This window comes from Somniosus microcephalus, unplaced genomic scaffold (assembly GCF_052327205.1).
Source record: "Somniosus microcephalus isolate GS21.2 unplaced genomic scaffold, FLI_Smic_1.0 unresolved_chr1, whole genome shotgun sequence".
NCBI classification, from domain to species: Eukaryota; Metazoa; Chordata; class Chondrichthyes; order Squaliformes; family Somniosidae; genus Somniosus; species Somniosus microcephalus.
Genome location: NW_028225179.1, coordinates 91628621 through 91653712, shown reverse-complemented (window position 1 = coordinate 91653712; position 25092 = coordinate 91628621). Strand labels below are relative to the sequence as shown.

The 25092-nt window shown below is 46.0% G+C and overlaps 1 pseudogene across 1 annotated transcript in view; it reads left to right on the top strand.

The window, feature by feature from the left end:
* Window positions 1-25092, top strand: part of LOC147095592 (zinc-binding protein A33-like) — a 63306-nt pseudogene that overhangs the window by 11983 nt on the left and 26231 nt on the right. Inside the window, exons 3-6 of the transcript XR_015074574.1 lie at window positions 3954-4049; window positions 4130-4363; window positions 5996-6018; window positions 6111-6256. The product of XR_015074574.1 is annotated as a zinc-binding protein A33-like (transcript). The remainder of the gene's footprint in view (window positions 1-3953; window positions 4050-4129; window positions 4364-5995; window positions 6019-6110; window positions 6257-25092) is intronic.

The following is a 25092-nucleotide window of genomic DNA, read 5'->3' as shown; positions in this document are numbered from 1 at the left end:
GCTGATTGGTTAAAAAACTGGTTTCCACTGCCTGCTGTGCCAATTTACTCCAATTGACTCTGCTTAATCATATTCTTTTCTAAGTGCCCTGTAACCATTTCCTTAATAATAGATTCTAGCATTGTCCCTGCAACTGATGTCAGGCTAACTGGTCTGTAGTTTCCTCTTTTCTCTCTCCCGCCTTTCTTAAATAGTGGGGTTAAATTTGCTACATGCCAATCCATGGAAACCGTTCCAGAATCTATGGAATTTTGGAAAATGACAACCAATGCATCCACTATCTGTATAGGCACCTCTTTCAAAACCCTAGGATGTAGGCCATCAGGTCCAGGGGATTTTTTGGCTTTCACTCCTAATAATTTCTCCAGGACTATTTTTTTTTACTAATACTAATTTCTTTCAATTCCTCATTCTCGCCAGAGCCTTGGTTCTCCACTATTTCTGGGAAGTTTTTTTGCGTCTTCTTCTGTGAAAACAGACACAAAGTATTTGTTTAATTTCCCAGCCATTTCCTTATTCCCCATTATAATTTCTCCTGTTTCAGCCTGTAAGGGACCCACATTTATTTTTTGCTAACCTATACTTTTTTACATAACTATAGAAACTTTTACAGTCTGTTGTTATATCTCTCGCTAGTTTATTGTCATATTCTATTTTCCCTTTCTTTATCAATTTCTTGGTCCTCCTTTGCTGAATTCTAAAATCCTCCGAATCGTCAGGCATATTACTTTTTTGCAACATTATAAGCCTCTTCCTTTGATCTAATACTATCTTTAACTCCTCTTGTTAGACATGTTTGGACCACTTTTCCTGTGGGGTTATTGTGCCTTAAAGGAATGTATATTTGTTGTAATTTATGTATTAATTCTTTAAATGCTAGCCATTGTTTGTCTATCATCATACCTTTTAATGTAGTTTCCCAATCTACCGTAGCCACCTCGCCCCTCATACCTACATAGTTTGCCTTGCTTAGATTTAAGACGCTAGTTTCAAATTTAACAAAATCACTTTCAAACTCAATGTAAAATTCCATCATATTATAGTCACTCTTCCCTGAAGACCCCTTTAGCACAAGGTTATTAATTAACCCTTTCTCATTGCACAATACTAGATCTAAAATAGCCTGTTCCCTAGTTGGTACCTCAACATACTGATCTAGAAAACTATTTTGCATACATACCATGAATGCATCCTCCACACTATTACTGCAAATTTGGTTTGCCCAGTCTATATGTAGATTAAAGACCCCCATGATAACTGTATTACACTTGTTATATGAGCCTCTAATTTCCATTTTTTAAATTCATTCATGGGATCTGGGCATCGCTGGCAAGGCCAGCTTTTATTGCCCATCCCTAATTGCCCTTGAAGAGGTGGTGGTGAGCCGCCATCTGGAACTGCTGATTTATACTCTGCGCTACATTACAACTAATGTTTGGGGGGCATTAAACAACTCCCATCAATGTTTTCCGCCCCTTGCATTTGCTTAGCTCCAGCCAAACTGATTCTAATTCTTGATTGCCGGAGCTAAAATCCTTTCTCTCTACTTCTTTATCCCATCCTTCATTATCAGGGCTGCCCCTCCTCCTTTTCCATTTTGCCTATCTCTTCTAAAAGTGAAGTGTCTGGACTATTTAATTCCCAACCTTGGCCATTTTGTAACCAGGTCTCCGTTATGGCGATTAGATCAAACCTGTTAATTTCTATCTGCGCTATAAATGTATCTATTATGTTGCAAATGCTTCGCATATTCAGATACAGTGCCTTTAGCTTTGACTTATTTCTATTTTTCCCTGATGCCACCTTAGTCACTGATGCCTTATTACCTTTGTTACTCTCTCTCTCCCTCCCTGACCAACTCTGCTTATTTTTACCCAAAACTCTACTCTGCTCTAGAGCCTTGACATTTCTCTCGCTGCTTTTACATTTACTCTTTCCTAAATCCTCCCAGCACCCCTCCCCCACTTCATTAGTTTAAAGCCCTAGTTTACTGACCTTGATATTCAGTTCGCTAGGACACTGGTCCCAGCCCGGTTTTACTGTAGTCTGTCACATTGGAACAGCTCCCTCTTTCCCCAGTACTGGTGCCAGTGCCCCATCAACTGAAACCCCTTCCTCCCACACCACAGTTTGAGCCACGCATTTAAACGTCTGGTCTGTTTGTCCCTATGCCAATTTGCGCTTGGCTCAGGTAACAATCCAGAGATTATTACCTTTGAGGTTCTGCTTTTTAATCTGGATCCTAGCTCCTCAAACTCCCTCAGCAGAACCTCATTCCTAGTTCTACCTATGTCGTTGGTTCCTACGTGGACCACGACAACTGGATCCTCCCCCTCCCACTCCAAGTTCTTCTCCAGCCACGAGGAGATGTCTTTAACCCTGGCAACGGGCAGGCAACACAACCTCCGGAGCTCTCAGTCACGGCTGCAGAGAACAGTATCTATCCTCCTGACTATGCTGTCCCCTACCACAGCTACATTCCCTTTCACTCACCCCACTTTTCCCCGCACTTGAATGGCCTCCTGCACCGTGGTGCCATGGTGAGCTTGCTCATTTATCCTGCAGGCTATTCCCTCATCCACACAGGCAGCAAGAACCTCATACTTGTTGGACAAGGGCAAAGGCTGAGGCTCCTCCAGCATTGCACCTGGGGTCACCTTACTTGCCTGAGTTGCAGTCACACCCTTCTGTCCCTGACCACTAACCAGAACTGTACCAGTACCTAACATATGGTATGTGACTGAATCAAAGTGTCCAGGTAACTCTCCCCATCCCTGATGCCCCGCAATGTCTGCACCTCAGACTCCAGCTCAAAAATTCTGAGCTGAAGTGCCTCAAGATGCAGGCACTCACTGTAAACCTAGTTGTCCGGGATCAAAATGCTTTCCACACACTCCCACCTGCTGCAGTTGCAGCACACCACCTGCACTGCCATCCCGATATGACCTTGTTTTATTTAATTAAATTTGTAGTTAGATAAATTAGTTTACAGTGTAGTTTCTTTACTACTTACTTGATCCAGATTAAGTTAACTGTACTGAAATTAACTATCTACCTGCATCACATAGCAATACAAGTACTGTAGGCAAAAAGCAGCAACTCCTTCCCCACTCTTCTCCGAATTGCCACTCTTTCCAAATAAAACACTCTGTTCAAGTCCACTTGTTTTAATCCCGCTCTGTGCAGATCTTAATAAAGCCTCTGAAATTTCTCCTCTTGCTGTTCTTCAATTCATTTGGAAACGCAGCTAAGCAGAAACTGCTCGGAGCTGCAGAAAAATATTCCATCCATTGACCTGCCTGAGCGTTAGTGATGCTCGCTGTGAAACTGGGTTCACTGCGCTTGCGCAGACCGCACGATTTGCATTCAGCGAACAGAATCAAAGCTCCAGGCAAAAATATCAACTCCAGGCCCAGGCTTTTGGGAGAGGCTGAGGCCTTCAAATAAAAACGTTAATGAATGCATTTAAAGATTTAATAAAAGAGAAGTCAATGGATACATGTAACTATGTTATTGTGAACTTTTTTTTTTAAATTTGTTTTAAACCTAATTTTGGAAATGAGAAATTTCAGTTACTGAGGGGAATTTTGCAGCTAAACATTTTTTCAGAAAGCATTTTGAGTGAATTGCGGGGAATAAGATTACCAGCATCATGTGGGGCTTTAACATGAAGCCGTGCCAGGCCACTGTTTAGATAAACATTGGAAGTCCTACTAAAGTGTCACTAAGTGGCTTTTTAGAGTCCCGGCAGTAAGTGTGGTCCTTTTAAATATTGGAAATCCCACAGGAATTGTTTCTTTAGCAATTTTCAATGGACTGTGTGAGTCACAAGTAATTTAAAACACTACATAAACAATCGTGTCTGGTTAAATGCCTGAACAGCTGTCCCCACAGTTTGGGAATAAACAGCAGACATTGCAATGGGTTATGGTGAGATCTGGTTCCATTTTTAGGACCAGCTGAAATCGGCCTTGGATTCCATGGAGGAGGAAAAGAAAAGTAAAAGTGAATTAAAACGGCAGCAGGAGGGGAAGATTTCAGAACTGGTTGCGAGTATTACTGCTGTTACCTTTAAACACTGCCACCCTTTAACAACCCGCTGCTTAAATGATCTCTCTCATCATCTTAGCAACTCACAGGATCCTTGGAGCAAGACATCTCCACACAATTTGCCAAAATCCATCAATATCTTGAAGACAAAAAGAAACATTTAATCGAAGAGCTGAAGAGACAAAAGGAGGAAGATCTGCGACAAATGGAGAAAAACTTGGAAAGAATTGAAGAGGAACTGACGTCACTTGAGGAGAACAGACTGAACCTTTGTGTAGACATCGAGCAGTGAGACAGTATCTCTTTTCTCAAGGTGACCCTTTATAACCCATTCCCCAAGCTGTTGGTGTAAGTGTAAACAGCACTTTATAATCGGGCTCAAACCCCATCACAACAATGCACAATGTGCAGTATAGCTGAGGACAAACGGGTATCAGTCAGGATTGAGCTCTGAGTGTCGAGCAGACTGTCCCACACTGTCAGGACTTCACACTGGCTGCAGTGTAACTGGAACCAGAGTGAAGGCAACTTATTAAACCTCTTGCTGGTCCCCATCATGTTTCCAATGTTAGTAAAGAGCTGAGAGGACAGTCCACTCTTCGCGGATATTAAGCACTTCACTGACACTGAGAAGTCGACCAATATCTTTAAATACAGGAACACAGTCCTCGGCTTCCCCCAGCTTGACTGTGGTTTGCAGTCGGCAGTATAACTTAGAGCTGTGTTTACAGCTGTTACCAGGGTTACAGAAGATTACTGCTGAAAATCTCTCTGTGTTTCCCGGCACCAGGTTCTGAGAACCTGAGTGAGGGAGAGAAATTGATCTTCTCCTTGTCCTATCACTCTAACCTTTCACTGTTCACAGAATCACAGAATCACAGAAACCCCACAGTGCAGATAGAGGCCATTTCGGCCCATCGAGCCTGCACCGACACATATCCCACACGAACTCCGTAACCCCTACACCAACACATATCCCACCCTATCCCCGTAACCCCACGTATTTAATCCCCCTAATACTAAGGGTCAATTTGTCATAGCCAATCACATCGAGCAATATATCATCAATCGACTCACCATCCGAATATCTCCAATAGGTTACAGAATTATCTTTGCTCAGGAAAAATGTTCTCTCCTCTCAGATTTCTTCATTTCTCACTTGTGCCTCTATGAGTGACATGTTGGGGTTCAGTCCCATGGGTGCTGGCCCTGAGGGCAGTGACATGTTGGGGTTCAGTCCCATGGGTACTGGCCCTGAGAGCAGGGACATGTTGGGGTTCAGTCCCATGGGTGCTGGCCCTGAGAGCAGGGACATGTTGGGGTTCAGTCCCATGGGTGCTAGCACTGAGAGCAGGGACATGTTGGGGTTCAGTCCCATGGGTGCTGGCCCTGAGAGCAGTGACATGTTGTGGTTCAGTCCCATGGGTGCTGACCCTGAGAGCAGTGACATATTGGGGTTCAGTCCCATGGGTGCTGACCCTGAGAGCAGTGACATGTTGGGGTTCAGTCCTATGGGTGCTGGCCCTGAGAGCAGTGACACTTTGGGGTACAGTCACATGGGCACTGGCCCTGAGAGCTGTGACATGTTGGGGTTCAGTCCCATGGGTGATGGCCTTGAGAGCAGTGACATGTTCGGGTTCAGTCCCATGGTTGCTAGACTTGAGAGCAGTGACATGTTGGGGTTCAGTCCCATGGGTGCTGGCCCTGAGAGCAGTGACATGTTGGAAAGTATCAGTGAACCTTCAAAGTCTTCAGCAGCAGAGGAAACCCTGTCGAGTGTATTTCGGGGGTAACTGATGTGGTTTCACATCACTGGAGCCCGTCAGTGAAACTCCACTGAGATCCCTTCACATTTTACTAAAACCACTGATTATACATCATTAAACTGTACAATCTAAACAGTGCTGTATATTTATTAAAATGTTTCTGATTCTCTGTCCTGCAGGAACTGAAAAGATTGGTAGAAAGGTGAGTATCCAATCGAAACCCACACACCGTCTGACACTGTGACCAAAGTTTGTGTCCTGCACTGAGTGACTGAATCAATCCCATTCAAACAGGTACCTGGACAAAGGTGAGCAAGGTGAAGGTGCAGAGAGAGGTGAAGGTGAAGAGATCCTGGTGTCTGCATGTCTGAAATGCACAGTGTTTCCAGGCCTGTTACTCTACACAGTGTGGAAGGAAATGAAACAGATCATCGCTCCAGGTAAGAAACTCCACAGCTTTGTGTCCACTTTCTATAGTGTCCTGCTCTCTTCCCCCTCTCCTGAAGGTGCTGCCTGTTGCTGGGTACAGATCACTGGGACAGCAGCTCTGGGGCCTCACTCAAGGGGCTATTCTTTATGTGGGATCTTAGATTGAGCGATTCAAGCATGAGGACATCAGAACATCATTTTATTTGACATCCAGACGCTCTCACTTTCCAGTAGAGCTCACTGGACAGTGTTCAGACTGGGACCCCTGGCTGATTGTGTTCCTCTCTGACCCAGGACTCACTGGACAGTGATCAGACTGGGACTCCTGGCTGATTGTGTAGCTCGCTGACGCAGGACTCACTGGACAGTGATCAGACTGGGACCCCTCGCTGATTGTCCAGTGAGTCCTGTTTCAGAGGAACACAATCAGTGAGGGGATCCAGTCTGAACACTGTCCTGTGAGTCCTGGGTCAGAGAGGAACACAATCAGCCAGGAGTCCCAGTCTGATCACTGTCCAGTGAGTGCTAGGTCAGAGAGGAACACAATCAGCCAGGAATCCCAGTCTGATCACTGTCCAGTGAGCACTGGGTCAAAGAGGAACATAGTGATCAGACTGGGAGATCGAGCTGATGGTGTTAGAATCATAGAATGGTTCCAGCACAGTCGACCATTCAGCCTGTCACGCCCAAGCCAGCTCTCTGCAAGAGCACTTCAGCTAGTCCTACTCCCCCGCCCTTTCTCCATAGCCCTGCAACTTTTCCCTTCAGGTACTTATCTAATACCCTTTTGAAAGCCATGATTGAATCTGCCTCCACCACCCTTTCAGGCACTGCATTCCAGATCCTAACCGCTCGCTGCGTAAAAAAGTTTCCCCTCATGTCGCCTTTGGGCCTTCAGCCAGTCACTTTAATTCTGTGTCCTCTGGTTCTCGATCTTCTGCCAACGGGAACAGTATTTTCTATGAGGATTGGGAGAGTTTCAGAAACCAGCAAAGGGTGACCAAAAAACTGATGATAAGGAAAAAAATAGAATGTGAGAAAATTAGCAAGAAATATGAAAGCAGAATGTAAGAGCTTCTACAAGTATGTAAAAAGGAAGAGTGTAAGAAGTCACACGACACCAGGTTATAGTCCAACAGCTTTATTTGAAATCACAAGCTTTCGGAGCGCTGCTCCTTCTTCAGGTGAAGTGGAGAAATGCATAAAGACACAGCTTATATAGTCAGAGAATCATGTCAGATATTTACAGGTAACCTTTCCAACTGCCATTTATCACACCTCGGCAGAGAGATAATCACAGCAGTCAAAAGTGTGAATGGTGTCCAAACAGGTCAGTCAGGGAAACATTACATCAAAGAACAATGAGGTGGGGTCACAAGGGGTCAAATATTGCAGATGCTGCGGTCTGTATGAAAAACAAAAAAACAGTTTTTTTGGCTGGAAATCACAGCAGGTCCAGCCGCATCTGTGTAGAGAGAACAAGCCAATGTCGACTCGAGTCTGGATGACCCTGCATCAGGTGGGGTTACATGTAGCGTGACATGAACCCAAGATCTCGGTTAAGGCCGTCCTCATGGGTGCGGAGCTTGGCTATCAGTTTCTGCTCGACGATTTTGCGTTGTTGTGTGTCTCGAAGGCCACCTTGGAGAATGCTTACACGAAGATCGGAGTCTGAATGTCCTTGACTGCTGAAGTGTTCCCCGACTGGGAGGGAACACTCCTGCCTGGTGATTGTTGCGCTGTGTCCGTTCATCCGTTGTCGCAGTGTCTGCATGGTCTCGCTGATGTACCATGCTCCGGAGCATCCTTTCCTGCAACGTATGAGGTAGACAACGTTGGCCGAGTCACATGAGTATGTACCATGTACCTGGTGGGTGGTGTCCTCACGTGTGATGATGGTATCTGTGTTGATGATCTGGCATGTCTTGCAGAGGTTGCTGTGGCAGGGTTGTGTGGTGTCGTGGTCGCTGTTCTGCTGAAAGCTGGGTAATTTGCTGCGAACGATGGTCTGTTTGAGGTTAGGCGGCTGTTTGAATGCGAGTAGTGGAGGCGTGAGGATGACCTTAACGAGGTGTTCGTCATCATCGATGACATGTTGAAGACTGCGAAGAACATGGCGTAGTTTCTCCGCTCCGGGGAAGTACTGGACGACGAAGGGTACTCTGTTGGTTGTGTCCCGTGTTTGTCTTCTGAGGAGGTCTATGCGATTTTTCGCTGTGGCCCATCGGAACTGTCGATTGACGAGTCGAGCATCATATCCCGTTCTTACAAGGGCATCTTTCAGCGTCTGTAGGTGTCCATCGCGTTCCTCCTCGTCTGAGCAGATCCTGTGTATTCGCAGGGCTTGTCCATAGGGTATGGCTTCTTTAACGTGGTTAGAGTGGAAGCTGGAGAAGTGAAGCATCGTGAGGTTGGCCGTGGGCTTGCGGTAGAGTGAAGTGCTGAGGTGTCCGTCTTTGATGGAGATTCGTGTGTCCAGGAATGAGAATGATTCTGAGGAGTAGTCCATGGTCAGTTTGATGGTGGGATGGAACTTGTTGATGTTATCGTGTAGTCTTTTCAGTGATTCTTCGCCATGGGTCCATAGGAAGAAAATGTCGTCGATGTATCTGGTGTATAGCTTTGGTTGGAGATCCTGTGCAGCGAAGAAGTCTTGCTCGAACTTGTGCATGAAGATGTTTGCGTATTGCGGTGCGAATTTGGTCCCCATAGCTGTTCCGTGTGTTTGGGTAAAGAACTGGTTGTCGAAGGTGGCAACCCCTTATTCTAAGACTATGCCCCCTCGTTCTAGTTTCCCCCATCATCAGGAACATCCTCCCCGCATCCACCCGATCCAAACCCTTCACAATCTTATGTTTCAATAAGATCGCCTCTCATTCTTCTGAACTCCAATGAGTAGAGTCCCAATCTACTCAACCTCTCCTCATATGCCCATCCCCTCATCCCCGGGATTAACCGAGTGAACATTCTTTGTACTGACTCGAGAGCAAGTATGTCCTTTCTTAAGTATGGACACCAAAACTGTGCGCAGTATTCCAGGTGCGGTCTCACCAAACCTTGTACAACTGAAGAAATACCTCCCTATTTTTATATTCTATCCCCCTAGCAATGAAAGCCAACATTCCATTGGCCTTCTTAATCACTTGCTGCACCTGCATACGAACCTTTTGTGTTTCGTGCACCAGTACCCCCAGATCCCTTTGTACTTGAGTACTTTCCAGTTTCTTGCCATTAAGATAATAACTTGCTCTACGATTTTTCCTGCCGAAGTGCATAACCTCACACTTTCCAGTATTGTATTCCATCTGCCAAATCTCTGCCCACTTACTTAGCCTGTCTATGTCCTCTTGCAGGTTTTTTATGTCCTCCTCACTCACTACTTTCCCTCCCATCTTAGTGTCATCTGCAAACTTTGCTCAGTCCAGGGAGTTTTGGAAAATTATTACCAATGCATCCACAATCCCTACCGTCACTTCTCTCAAGACCCTAGGATGTAAGCCATCAGGTCCAGTTGATTTATCCGCCTTGAGACTAAATTGACTCGTTGAAGTGCTCTTGCAGAGAGCTGGCATTGTCTCGACGGGCCGAATGGACTCCTTCTGTGCTGTAACCAATCTTTCATTCTATGATTCTTTAAGGTTGATGGTGTTGTTGTTAGTGCTGTTGGTGTGCCTGGTACTGCTGATCTTGGGGCTCATCGTGGTCAGATTCTGAGGACCAAGGTGAGGCAGTATAAATGGCATCCATGCTGATGGAATAGATGGCAAGTGAAGTAGAGATGACAGAGCAATCTGTCAGTGATGAGAGAGGTTCTTCCAATGAGGTGACTTTACTGGAAAGACTGCAGCCTGCAGAATATGTGCTTGGAATGCAGTGAGAAACAACTTCAGCTGAGGAAAGTGAACATCGCTCAGGTGGGAGCTTTTTATAGTACATTTCATGCTGCCAACTGATCAGCTGGAGCAATGGCCACTGAACTTCTGCCTCAGGTTGACAGACGTGGTTCCTGAGCAGCGTGTTTCCGTGGCCATCCAGTTAAATTTAAAATGTAAGGTTAAAAGCGCTCTTCAGAGTCTGAGAACAATTACTGACACTTTAATCTGGGTCGCCCGCCTCTGTCGGCTGGGTCGGCTCCACGCTGACAGACGCGCCTCGGGGAAAGGCTCTTGGGTGCGGGATGACAGCAGGTTCCCGACCCACTCACAAAAATAACAACTGTTCCACCCGACTCGTCTCTGATTGCACCCGCTACCACCCCAGAAAATTCCGGCCTGCTTTCCCACTCCCATGCAATATTACTCTCCACTGAATTTAATGGAAAATAAAATTGGGCGCGGTGTAAAACCAGCGTTGCCCCCGATCCCATATGTTGTTCGGGCGGGTTGGGTTAAAATTGCCCCATGGAGTAAGAAAGGGTGTAATTGCCATGATATGAACTTCAGTCGTTCATGAATTGAGGTTCAAGAAGCTGAATAGTTTATGACTCGACTCTCTGCGGCAATGAGGGCGTTTCCTGCTAGATTCGGGCAATATATTCATTGTTATCAATTTTACAACATAACCCCGGAGCGATGTTTTAAACATATTTCTAAGCACCTGCCATGTGTTGTCCGTGGCCTCATGGCACAGGCCTTAGACTGTGAGTCAGTTTCGGTGCTTAAGAACAGAGCTTGGAAAATGCAAAAGGAGTGGATCGTAAGCGGAGTAGAACAATTTGGTGAGCGCAGGAATTCAGTGGAGAGGAGGGAGGCAGTGGAGACGCCTGACCGAAAAGGAGGAGTGGAGCCACAGACCCCAAGGTCATTAAGTTAATTGACACAAGAGTGGAACTGCGTGTGAGCGAGAGGAGCGGGTGCAGATAAAATTAGACCCGCGAGCCTGGAGCTCAGAGCCCGGAGGGAGCGCGAACATGAGGGAGCAAGGCAAGTGATATCAGCACAAGGGAAAGAGCTGATTGGTGAGTAGCTTTTTTTTTTGGTAAGCTAATTAATAGTCTATTAAGTAGACGAATGGCAGGGTATCTCAGTCCTGTGAAATGCACATCTTGTGCCACGTGGTCACTCCAGGATGCTTCCCGTGTCCTGGACAACCACATGTGCAGGAAGTGACGTCAGCTAGAGGAGCTCAAGCTCCGTGTTTCAGAGTCTGAGTGGCAGCTGGCGTCACAACGCAAAGCTGAGAGCTTCGTGGACAGCACCTTTCAGGAGCTGGTCACCCCGCAGCGTTAGAGTGTGCAGGCAGAGAGGGAGTGGGTGACCCTAGGTTAACGGGAAAGGGCTGGGGGTGGGGCTAGTTGAAGTGCTCTTGCAGAGAGCCGGCATGGGCTCAATGGGCCAAATGGCCTCCTTCTGTGCTGTAACCATTTTATTGTCTGCCATTCTGTGACTCTGTGCTCACGGTTCAGGGACAGCCTTGGACAATCAGTGATGGATCTTTACTGCGATTGGACGGTGAGATCCCGCACTGCCCACTTGTGAGTGAAGCAGGGCTCGGATCCATTCAAGGTGCTCAGTCTTGGTCTGCCACTAGGAGAGACGGCGGGTGGGCGGACGGACGGGACGGCATCTTTCTGTCACTTGTACTGAGTTTCTCCCGCCTACAAGCGGCCCTGTCTGGTGAACATAGAAGATAGGAGCAGGAGTAGGCCATTCGTCCCCTCGAGCAGCATTCCATCCACTCCCTGCCCCTCCCTCCACACACCCCCTCTCCTCCATGTCGTCTCTTTCCCTCCCCCTCCCCTCCACTCTCTCCACCTCCACCCCACTCCCTTCCCCTCAACTCTGCCCCCTCCCCATCCAGTCACTCTCCCTCCACCATCTCCCTCACCCCACTCTCTCTCTCCCTATCGACTCTCTTCCTCCACCCATTCTCCAACCATCCTCCCCTCCCCTACACTGCACTCTCTTTCCTCACCCTCCACTCTCTCCCTTACCTCGACTCTCCCCTTCCCTATCCCATACCTCCCACCCCTCTCCCATCCCCTCCACTCTCCCACCCCACCTCTCCACTTCTCACTCCATTCCCCACTCTCCCATCCCCTCCACTCTCCCACTCATCCTCTCCACTCTCCCCTCGACTCGCTCGTCCACTTCATTCTCCAATCAATGTCTCTGCTCTCCCCCTCCTCTCCTCTCTCTCCGTCCCCGCCACTCTCCCCCTCGAGTCTCTCCCATCCCTCCACTCTCTCCCTCCCTTCCAATCTCCACGTTGCATTCTGCAATTTCCCCTCCCTCCCTCCACTCTCTCCCAACTTCCACTCTCTTCCCTCCCCCTCCCTCTGCTCTCCATTCTGTCCCTCCCCTACCCTCCACTCTCTCACTCCCCCTCCCCTCCGCTCCCACTCTCCCTCCACTCTCTTCCCTCCCCCTCCCTCCGCTCTCCATTCTGTCCCTCCCCTACCCTCCACTCTCTCACTCACCCTCCCCTCCGCTCCCACTCTCCCTCCACTCTCTTACACCCCCTCCTGTGAGTCTGAAATATTTCAGGATACATTTCAATGAATACTAAATCAGAGAGACAACAGAGAGAGAGAGAGAGATGTGGGTACAAACAGAAAGAGAGAGAGAGGGAGAGCAAAAGATAGAGACAAAGAGAAAGAAAAAGATAGGGACTGGGATAGAAAGAAAGAAAGAAAGAAAGAGGGAAAGAGAGGGGGGTTGAAAGAGACACGGTGATGGAGAGCGAGACATTGACAGAGAGAGAGAGGGAGAGAGAAATAGGGACAGAGAAGGAGAGAGGTTGGTTCAGAGGCAGAGATAGAAAGATAAAATAATAGGGATAGACACAGAGAGAGAAAAGAGGGAGTGACAAAAGGGAACCGAAAAGACAAGGATAGAGACAGAAGGGTAAAGAGAGAGAGATAGAACGAGAAAAAAGGAATAGAGAGTGAGAGAAATAAATGGGGACAGTGAGAAAGAAACTGACAAAGGCGAGAGAAAGGTCAGAGCTTAAGGAGTCAAGGGACAAGTAGCAGAATGGATAACAAACTGGCTACAAAACAGAACACAGTTAATAGTGGTTAAAGGTAGTTAATCAGACTGGTGGAAGGTGGGAAGTGGTGATCCACTGGGATCGGTGCTGGGACCAATGCTGTTCACCATTTACATAAACGATTTGTACAATCTCTAAACTTGCGGATGACACTAAATTTGGGGCATAGTTATTACTGAGGAAGACCACGACATAAAACAAGAAGATGTTCATAAACTTGTAGATTGGGTGTGTAAATGGCAACTGAATTTTGATGTAGATAAGTGTAAGGCGGTCCATGTTGGTAGGAGAATAAGGAGGCGAGATTCTCTTTGGAAAATAAAAATCTAAATGGGTAGAGGAGCAAAGGGACATGGGGTAAACATTCCCAAATCATTAAAAGAGCAATGCAAGTTAATAAGGCCATAAAAATGAAAACAAAGCACTGGAGTTAATTTCTGGAGGAGTAGAATTGGAAAACAGGGAATTTATGTTATACTTGTACAGTACCGTTGGTTTGACCACACACAGAGTACTGTATACACTTCTGGTCTCCATATTACCGAAAGGATATAGAGGCACTGGAGAAGCTGCAAAAAAGATTGACAAGGATGGTACCAGAACTGAGAGGTTAATTCTATCAGGACAGACTGAACAGGCTGGGGATCTTTTCTTCAGAAAAGAGAAGGCTGAGAGGTGACCTGATAGAGGTCTTTAAAATTATGAAGGGGTTTGATGGGGTAGATGTAGAGAATATATTTCCACTTGTAGAGGAGTCCAAAACCAGGGCCCATAAATCTGAGAGAGTCACTAGTAAATCCAGGAAAGCATTCCCTTAAAATGGCGGCGCGCATGGACGCAGCGGCTTTGTCTCTCCCGAGACTGTGCATTTTTACCTTCTTCCTGTATCTCTTCTTGACTCTGCTCATGCGGGAATTGAGGGCAGACCTGCTGTACAGCCGGCAGACGCTCCTCGATATCGGGGTCGATTGCGTGTGGCTCACAATCGGCGCCGTCGATCTGCCTCCCGACATCGCTCGATCCCCGGGACCAGCGTGGTGTCCTTCCCAAGCCAGAAGTCGGCGCAGACCGTGCAAAGAGCGCAAACAGAAGCGGGGCAAGAGGGCCGGAATCCACAACAGAGTAGAGAGCGCCCCACACAAACCCTCCCTCCCAAGTATTTTCCTGGCCAACGTTATGTCACTGGAAAATAAAATGGATGAGATCAAACTTGATCTCTCTTCACAGAAAAGGACAAAGGACTGCTGTGCCATGATCTTCACAGAGACCTGGTTGAACAATGGCACCCCTGACACCACCATCCAGCTAGAAGAACGCACGGTCTTCCGCGCTGACAGAACTGCAGACTATGGTAAGAGCAAGGGAGGCGGTTTGTGCATTTACACTAACAATGCCTGGTGCACTAACATGGACATAATCGATAGATCCTGTTCTGCTGATTTGGAATTCCTCATGGTAAGGTGCAGACCCTTCTACCTGCCTCGGGAATTCACTGCTGTTATCATCACTGCAGTCTACATCCCACCACATGCTAATGCCAAACTAGCACTGAAGGACCTCTACAGGGCCATCAGCGAACAACAAACCGTGCACCCAGACGGAGCCTTCATTGTCGCGGGGGACTTCAATGACATAAACCTAAAGTCTGTACTCCCGAAATTCCACCAGAATGTTTCCTGCCCCACAAGAGGGGAGAACGCACTCGATCGTCTACACTAGCATTGTAGATGCTTATAAGGCCCTTTCCTGCCCCCACCTTGGGAAGTCTGACCACCTCTCCTTGTTTCTAGCCCCGGCATACAAACCACTCATCAAAAGAGTGAAAACATCAGTAAGATCAGTGAAAGTATGGCCAGAGAGGGCAGTCTCAGAGCTTCAGGATTGCTTCGAACGCACTGATTGGAGCACGTTTGCCCATACTGACATTGATGAATATGCATCCACAGTGCTATTCTAAATCAACAGTTGCGTCAAGGTCGTCACGACCCATAAAAATATCAGGACATATCCTAACCAGAAACCCTGGATGAACGGGGAGGTCCGCTCGCTGTTGAAAGCATGCGACGTAGCATTTAAATCTGGCGACGCAGCGGCTTACAGTGCAGCTAGGTCCAGCCTAAAAAGGGTATCAGGACTGCCAAAAGAAAACAGACACTGCGGATTGAGGATCATTTCCACAACATTTCGGACCCCCGGCGCATGTGGCAAGGCATCGAGTCTATCACCGACTATAAGAGTAAAAACGCCAGCCCCCCGGTTAGCGATGCCTCCCTTCCGGAGGAGCTTAACAACTTCTATGCTCGCTTTGACAGGGACAACAGGGAACCGGCTACCAAAGCCTTGCCACCGCTGGAAGACCAGGTGCTCACTCTGTCCACCTCCGACATAAGTGGTGTTCTACGCGGAGTGAACATACGTAAGGCTGCTGGGCCTGACAGCATCCCTGGACGGGTACTCAAAGAATGCACTGATCTAGGATCGTGCAGCACAGAAGACCATTCGGCCCATCCTGCCTGTGCTGGCTCTTTGAAAGAGCTCTCCAATTAGTCCCACTTCCCCCTGCTCTTTCCCCATATTCCTGCAGATTTTTCCCTTCAAGTATTCATCAAATTCCCTTTTGAAAGTTACTATTGAATCTGCTTCCACCGCCCTTTCAGGCAGCGCGTTCCAGATCACATCAACTCCCTGCGTAAAAGAAAATTGCTCCTCATCTTCCCCTGGCTTTTTTTGACAATTATCTTCAATTTGTGTCCTCTGGTTACCATAAGAACTTAAGAAATAGGAGCAGGAGTAGGCTATTCGGCCCTTCGAGCCTGCTCCGCCATTCAATGGGATCATGGCTGATCTTCTGCCTCAACTCCATTCACTGGCCCTATCGCCATATCCCTTGATGCCCTTACTAGTCAGAAATCTATCGACTTCTGTTTTGAATATACCAAATGACTGAGCCTCCACAGCCCTCTGGGGTAGCGAATTCCAAAGATTCACCACCGTCTGTGTGAAGAAATTTCTTCTCATCTCAGCCCTGAATGGCTGACCCTTTATCCTGCGGCTGTGGCCCCTGGTTCTAGACTCCCCAGCCAAGGGAAACATTCTCCCAGCATCCACCCTATCAAGCCCTGTAATAATTTTGTATGCTTCAATGAGATCCCCTCCCATTCTTCTGAATTCAAGAGAATACAGGCCTAGTTTACTCAATCGCTTCTCATATGACAGTCCCGCCATCCCAGGAATCAATCTCGTGAACCAAGCTCCCACATGGCAGCTGTCCTTCATTCTGCCAGGGCCATTCACACTTCATCCAGAGCCATCCTTTGTTCCTTGGATATCTCTTAATATCTCTCTGTCTCTTAATCTCTCCTGCTTTCTATCCTTTCACTGTCCTTCCCTTTTGTTCTTTCATCCCCTCCCCGCTTTTCCCAGCCCTCACTTGCTACAAAATCTATCCCTTTTCCTGCTTTTTTTCCAGTTCTGACAAAGGGTCTTTGACCTGAAACGTTAACTCTGTTTCTCTCTCCACGGATGCTGCCCTGGCCTGCTGAGTTTTCCAGCGTTTTCTGTTGTTACCTCATGAACCTTCGTTGCACTCCCTCTATGGCAAGTATAGCGACCCTCCTGCCAGTGGAAACAGTTTGTCCTTATCTACTCTATCAAAACCCCTCATCATTGTGAACATCTCTATGAAATCTTCCCTTAACCTTCTCTGCTCTAAACTGCAGTTGTTACAACAAGTTCATCCAGAAGTGTGCCACTTAATGGAGACCAATGGAGACCAATTTTGGAGATCAGCTGGCTGATGTCTTCACCGCCATCTTCAATCTCTCACTGGCCCAGGCAGTAGTCCCTACATGCTTCAAGACCGCCACCATTATTCCTGTGCCAAAGCAAACGGCTGTGATGTGTCTGAACGACTATCGACCTGTCACAATCACACCCATCATAATGAAGTTTTTGAGAGACTGATCCTGGCTCACATCAAAGCCAGTGTTCCCGCCTCTCTTGACCAACACCAGTTTGCCTATCGCGCAAACAGATCAACGGAGGATGCAATCACAACTGCTCTACATTCTGCATTGAAACACTTAGACGGTAAAGAGACCTACATCAGAATGCTTTTCATAGGCTACAGCTCAGCATTCAACACCATCGTCCCGAACAAGCTGGCCACCAAACTCCACACTCTTGGCCTGAACACTTCCCTTTGCAACTGAACCCTGGACTTCCTAACTAACAGACCCCAGTCTGTCAAATTAGGTAACCACGCCTCCCCCGCTGACCCTGAACACAGGGGCCCCACAAGGTTGTGTGCTAAGCCCCCTCCTCTACTCCCTCTTCACCCACGACTGTGTGGCTGTTCATGGTTCCAACACCATCATCAAGTTTGCGGATGATACCACAGTGGTAGGTAGATCACCAACAACGATGAGTCAGCCTACAGGGAGGAGGTCCAGTACCTCATGAAGTGGTGCGCCGATAACAACCTGGCCATTAACATCAAGAAAACGAAGGAAATCATTGTGGACTTCAGGAAGTCTAAAGGCGGAAGACACACCCCCGTCCACATCCAAGGGGCTGTGGTGGAAAGAGTGGGCAGCTTTAAGTTCCTCGGAGTCCACATCACGGAAAACATCTCCTGGTCCCTCAATACATCCTCTTTGGTGAAGAAGGCCCAGCAGCGCCTATATTTCCTAAGGAAGCTGAAGGGATGCAACCTGTCACCCCGGATCCTCTCTAACTTTTACTGCTGCACAATAGAGAGCATCCTGATGAACTGTATCACAGTGTGGTATAGCAGCTGTACCTCCTATGACTGGAAAGCCCTGCAGCGGGTAGTCAAAACTGCCCAACGCATTACCGGCACCCGGCTACCGACCATTGAGAACATCTAGCAGAAACGCTGTTTACGGAGGTCACTGACCATCATCAAAGACCCTACCCACCCCAGCCACAGTTTGTTCGCCCCCCTGCCATCTGGGAGATGCTACAGATGCATTCGCACCCGCACGACCAGATTTAGGAACAGCTTCTTTCCCAGGGCTGTCATCCTACTGAACTCTGCTAATAAACTCTAAAGCCTGCACATCTGTCAATGCACTTTATCATGTTTATGTTTATGTTACAAGCCAAATGTATGTTAAATGTCTTAATCAAAATGTACACTCTCGGGAGCCGCAAGCTTACATTTAGTTGTACTGCACTTGTGCACTAACAATGACAATAAAGTTGATTATTATTATTATTATTAGGAGAAACCTTTTTACCCAAAGAGTGGTTAGAATGTCAAACTTGCTGCCACGTGGAGTAGATGAGGCGAATAGATCTAGGGGAAGATAAATAAGCACATAGACGGGAATGGGAGGATATGCTGATGGGGGCAGATGAAGTCGCTATTTCTTTTTTCTAAGCACCTCACTTAATTCTTTATCTGTGAATTTCTGGGCGCAGTGTTCCACATTCTCACAATACTTTGTGTGAAAAAGTTGTTCCTGGATTCAAATGGAACTGGTTTTATCAAATTCTAAACCTGTAAGAATCAGAATGGAAATATAATTTAAATATTAGTTTATTTGGTTAAGCAAATGCAAACAATTCAACGTTTCTCTCAAGGAAATAGCACAGTGAGGTAAAGATTTCTAGGTACAAAGTCCAACTGGTTAATCAGTGACATTATGTGGGTCCTGATAAACAAAACCAATACATTGACTGAGAGCACTGTACCATATAATGTTTAACTGATTCGTGACTGATAAAAGTACTGTCTCCAATTAGATTTTATTGTGTTGTTTTGTAGATTTCCAGATGCCTCCCTGTAGAATCATATGCAGAAAATGGCCATAAATTGCAGTTATGAAATACAAATGTATGTATGCAGGAATAGTGAGTGTTACAATTTCTTTTTATCCCATGGTGCTCAGTTGACATCCAGTCTAAGTTAATGGGATGAAAGTCTCTTTGCTGTTGACTGCAGGAATCCCAATTTGTGTTCGCCCTGTTAAGGCCTTGTTAAACAGCAATTCTGCAAATTCTGCCTGAGCACATTTCTGAATAAAAGCTGGGGAAACTGCGTTTCCTATTCCTGCCCTGCTCAGGGACATAACTGTCCTCATCCTCCAAGAGACATAATCCAGCGTTATCCACAACATCACGCATGACCCTCAGTTCCTTTGGCCTCACCTGGCCATGTTCAGAGAACATTACAATCGGAGATATCATCTGCAACAATGGATTTCAACTGATATAGAAAGACCCTCCTCCACTCATCCAAGGGTACGATGAAGGATTTGCTGGAGTATATGTAGGGTAAGGTCATGGCTCAAAAACACACTGTGGCAAATTACACAAGGCCAAGATGACGTGAGCAGCCACCTTCTGATGAAGAATCTAAGGCTAGCTGGTAGTTCTTGCAGTGAACACCCATTTTTATTCTATAGAATTGCATTTTCAGTGAATATTTTGAAAGCTACGTCCAGGAATTTGTTATTAGGATACAGACTGATTGAGAATTTGGACTAATATGAGCTGATCAGGGAGAGCCAGCTTGGATTTGTAAATGGTAAGTCATATCTAATGAAACTCGTTGAATTTTGTGAGGAGGTAACTAACACGGTTGGTAAGGGATTGTATATGTATGTTATTTATATGGATTCCAGAAGGCATTCGACAAGGTTCCACAAAGGAGATTGGTAACAAAAATGAGAGTGTGCAGAATTGGAGGCAAACTATTGGGTTGATAGAGAATTGATTAGGAGGTAGGAGACGGAGACTAGAGATATTGGGTATGTACTCAGATTGGCAGGATGTGACTAGTGGGGCCTCAGATTTTCATTATAATTATAAATGACTTGGATGAAGGAATAGAGAGCCATATATCCATGCTTGCTGATGACACAGTAAATAGTGAAGATGAGAGCAGAAATTTGCAAAGGGACATTGATAGGTTAAGTTAGTGGAAAAAACTGTGGCAGGAGGACATCAATTTGGGGAAATGTGAGGTCATCCAACTTGGACATAAGTAAGAGAGGTCAGAGATCGAGAAGCTAGGGACTGTGGATGAGCAGAGAGACTTAGGGGTCCAAGAACTGAAATGACTACAAGCTAATGGACAAGTAGAAACAAATATTTTAAAAGCGAATGGAATGTTGGCATTTATCTCAACAGGATGGAATAGAAAGGGGTGGAAGTTATGTTACAGCTGTACAGAACTCTGGTTAGACGCCATCTGGAATATTGCGTTCACTGCTGGGCACCGCACCTCAGAAAGAATACCTTGGCCTTGGTGGGGATGCAATGCAGACTCTCCAGAATGATACCGAAGCAAAAAAGGATTACATTATGAGGACAGGTTGCATAGACTCGGTTTATGTTCCCTTGACTATAAAAGATTAACGGGTGATCTAACTGAGGTGTTTAAGATGATTAAATGATTTGACAGGGTAGATAGAGAGAAACTATTTTACCTGGTGGGAGTCCAGAACAAGGTGGCATAACGTTAAAATTAGAGCTAGACTTTTCAGGGGCGAAGTTCAGAGAGCACTTCTTCACATAAGGGTTAGTGGCAATCTGGAACTCTCGCCACAAAAATGCTGTTGAGGCTAGATCAATTGAAAATGACAAAACTGAGATTGATAGATTTTTGTTAGGCAATGTTATTAATGGTTATGGAACCAAGGCGGGTACGTCACTGAGAGGCTGCAGAACATTTTGAGCAGGGAAGGGGAACAGCCAGATGTAGTGGTCATGTGGGAACCAATGACACCTGAAGGAAAAAGGCTGAGGTCCTGCAGTCCGAGTTTCAGAGCTCAGAAGAAAATTAAAGAGCAGGAACTGAAAGGTAGTTATCTCTGGATTCCTGCAGTGACACAGTGCTAGTGACTATAGGAATAGTAGGATAAGACAGGTTAACACATGGCTTGAGAAATGCTGCTCGAGGGAGGACCTCAGATTTCTGGGGCAATTGAATCAGGTCTGAAGCAGGAGGAGACTATTTAAGGTGGACGGGTTGCATCTCACAGTGCTGGGATCAATGTCCTCGTGGGAAGGATAACTAGTTCTGTGGAAGAGGGTTTAAACTAAGTCGGCAGGAGGATGGGCACCTGGGGGAAACATTAGAGAGGAGAAACAAGGTGCACAGAGGACTGGGAGAGACTAATAACACTAGAGTAAAGGGTAATTCAGAAATAGGGGGTTAAGACAGGGCAAATGCGAAGCAGGCTAAGATGGGTTTGGAATGCATGTGCAAGAATAACCAAGGTGGTAAATAAAGTTGGTGAACTGCAGGCACAAGCCACCACATGGGATTCAGGAAAGATAGGGAAGGAAAAAAAGTAGGGGTGGTAGTATTGATCAAATAAACTATTGTAGCACTGGAGAGGTATGATGTAGTTGAGGGGTCAAAGACAGAATCTGTTGGGTTAGCGTTAAAGAAGATGACCTATTACGCTATTGGGTGTATATTATAGGCCACCAAGTAGTGGTAAGGAGGTTGAGGAGCAAATCTTCAGGCAAATTACAGAAAAATGGAAGAACTATAGAGTAGTGATAAAGGGCGACTTCAATCTTCCTAATACAGATTGGGATAGTAAAAGACAAATGGCAAAGAGGTGGTGGGAATTACTGAAATCAATACAAAGGAACTTTCTTAATCAGTGTGTTTCCAGTCCAACTAGGAAGAAAGCTGGATCTAGTTCTGGGGAATTAAGTGGGGCAAGTGGAGAATGTTTCAGTGGGGGAGTACTTGGGGAACAGTGATCATAATATCATTGGCTTTAGAGCAGTTATGGCAATGGAAAATGAACAATCTAGCATACAAATATTTAACTGGAGGAGGGGTAACTTCAGTGAGTTGAAAAGGAATCTCGCCCAGGTGTATTGGAATCAAAAATTTGCAGGCAAAACAGTAATTAACCATTGGGAGGCCTTCAAGGAGGGGATAGTTCCGGTACAGGTTCGACACATTCCAGAAAGGGAGAAAGAAGGGCATCCAAAGCTCGAGCTCCCTGGATGACTACAGATATAAAGATTAAAATGAGATATCAAAAGCAGCCGATGACAAATGTCAGGTTCATAATGCAGTAGGGAACCAAGCTGAATGCAAATAGTACACAGGAGATTTAAATAAGGAATAAGAAGGGCAAAGGGAGAGCATGAGAATAGATTAGCAGCTAACATAAAATGGAACCCAAAAGTATTTTCTAAAAATATAAAGATTCAAAGGGTAGTCAAAGGAAGGAACAGCAAAGGAGAGATTCTTCTGTAGGCAGTGACATAATTGAGATAATAAATGAATACTTTGCATCTCTCTTCACTAGAGAAGAGGATGCTGCTAATGTAGCAGTGAAGGAGGAGTCAGTAGTACTATTGGAAAAGATAAAACATAGTTAAAGAGGAGGTAAAGAGGAGAAAAAGCGGGGAATTATAGACCGGTAAGCCTGACATCGGTAGTGGGGAAAATGCTAGAGTCCATTATAAAAGATGTAATAGCAGAGCACTTGGAAAACAGTGACAGGATCGGACAAAGTCAACATGGATTTACAAAAGGTAAATCATGCTTGATTAACATACTGGAATATTCTGAAGATGTAACTGGTAGAGTTGATAAGGGAGAACCAGTGGATGTGGTGTATTTGGACTTTGAGAAGGCTTTCGATAAGGTCCCACATAAGAGAATAGCATGCAAAGTTAAAGCACATGGGATTGGGGGTACGATACTGGCTTGGATAGAAAACTGGTTGGCAGACAGGAAGCAAAGAGTTGGAATAAATGGGTATTGCTCCGAGTGGAAGGCAATGACTAGTGGGGTACTGCGGGGATCAGTGCTAGGACCCCAGTTATTCACAATATATATTAATGATGACCTGGACGAGGCAACTAGATGTAATATCTCCAAGCTTGCAGACGACACAAAGTTGGGTGGGCGTATGTGCTGTGAGGAGGATGCAGATAAACTCTAATATGATTTGGACAGGTTGGGCGACTGGGCAGATGCATGACAGATGCAGTATAATGTGGATAAATGCGAGGTTATCCACTTTGGTGGCAAAAACAGGAAGGCAGTTTATTATCTGAACGGCAATAGATTGGGAAATGGAGAAGTGCAACGAGATCTGGGTGTCCTTGTGCACCAGTCGCTGAAGGTAAGCATGCAGGTGCAGCAGGCGGTTAAGATGACAAATGGTCTGCCGGCCTTCATAGGGAGAGGATTTAAGTATAGGAGCAAGGATGTCTTGCTGGACTTGTACAGGGCCTTGGTGAGACCACACCTTGAGTATTGTGTGCAGTTTTGGTCGCCTTATCTGAGGAAGGATGTTCTTGCCATGGCGGGAGTGCAGCGAAGATTCACCAGACTGATACCTGGGATGGCGGGAATGATGTATGAAGAGAGATTGGGTCGATTAGGCTTATATTCACTAGAGTTTAGAAGAATGAGAGGGGATTTCATTGAAACTTATTAAATTCTAACAGGACTAGACAGACTAGATGCAGGGAGGCTGTTCCCGATAGCGGGGGGGTCCAGAACCAGGGGTCACAGTCTAAGGATAAGGGGTAAGCCATTTAGGACTGATATGAGGAGGAATTTCTTCACCCAGAGAGTGGTGAACCTGTGCAATTCTTTACCACAGAAGGCAGTTGAGGCCAATTCATTAAATATATTCAAGAAGGAGTTGGATATATTTCTTAAGGCTGAGGGGATCAAGGGATATGGGGAGAAAGCAGGGATAGGGTACTGAATTTGGATGATCAGCCATTATTGCATTGAATGGCGGAACAGGCTCCAGGGGCCGAATGGCTTACTCCTGCTCCTATCTTCTATGTTTCTATGTTTCTATGTAATGAAAAGGTTGGCAGTGCTTAAAGTAGAAAAGTCACCTGGTCCAGCTGGGATTCATCCTATGTTACTGAGGGAAGTAAGGGTGGAAATTGCGGAGGCCCTGGACACAATCATTAGGTATGGGGGTGGTGCTAGAGCAGTGCAGGATTGCAAATGTTACACCACTGTTGAAAAAGGGGGGGAGGATAAACCTGGCAACTAAAGGCCAGTCAGCCTAACGGTGGTGGGGAAACTTTTAGAGACAATAATCTGGGACACCATTAAATGGGATTTGGAAAAGTATGGGCTAATAAATGTAAGGCAGCACGGATTTTTTAGAGGCAACTCGTGTTTGACTAATTTGATTGAGTTCTTTGAGCAAATATTGGAGAGGGTTAATGAGGGTTGCTGTTGTGTATATGAAGTTTCTAAAGGTGTTTGACAAAATAGCTCATAATAGACTTTTTACCAAATTTAAAGTCCAGCATGGATTAGTCTAAGGGATATGAAGCAGAGTGGTGAATGGTTCCTTTTCAGACTGGAGGAAAGTATACAGTGGTGTCCCCCAGGGGACAGTATTAGGACCACTGTTCTTTTTTATGTATATTAATGAATTGGTTATACAGGGCAGAATTTCAAAGTTTGCAGATGACACGAAACTCGGAAATGTAGTGAACAATGAGGAGGATAGTAACAGATTTCGGGAGGACAGACACAGGCTGGTGAAATGGCCAGACACATGGCAGTTTAAATCTGAAGCACAGAAATGATTCATTTTGGTCGGAAGAATGAGGAGAGGCAATATAAACTAAATGGTACAATTTAAAGGGGCAGCAGAGACAGAGAACATGAGGTGTATGTACACACATCTTTGAAGGTGGCAGGACAAGTTGAGAATGTTGTTAAAAAGATGGGATCATTGGCTTTATTTATCGAGGAACAAAAGCAAGGAAGGTATGTGAAACATTTATAGAACACTGATTGCGCCTCAGCTGGAATATTGTTTTCAATTCTGGGCACCACACTTTAGGAAGAATGTCAGGGCCTTGG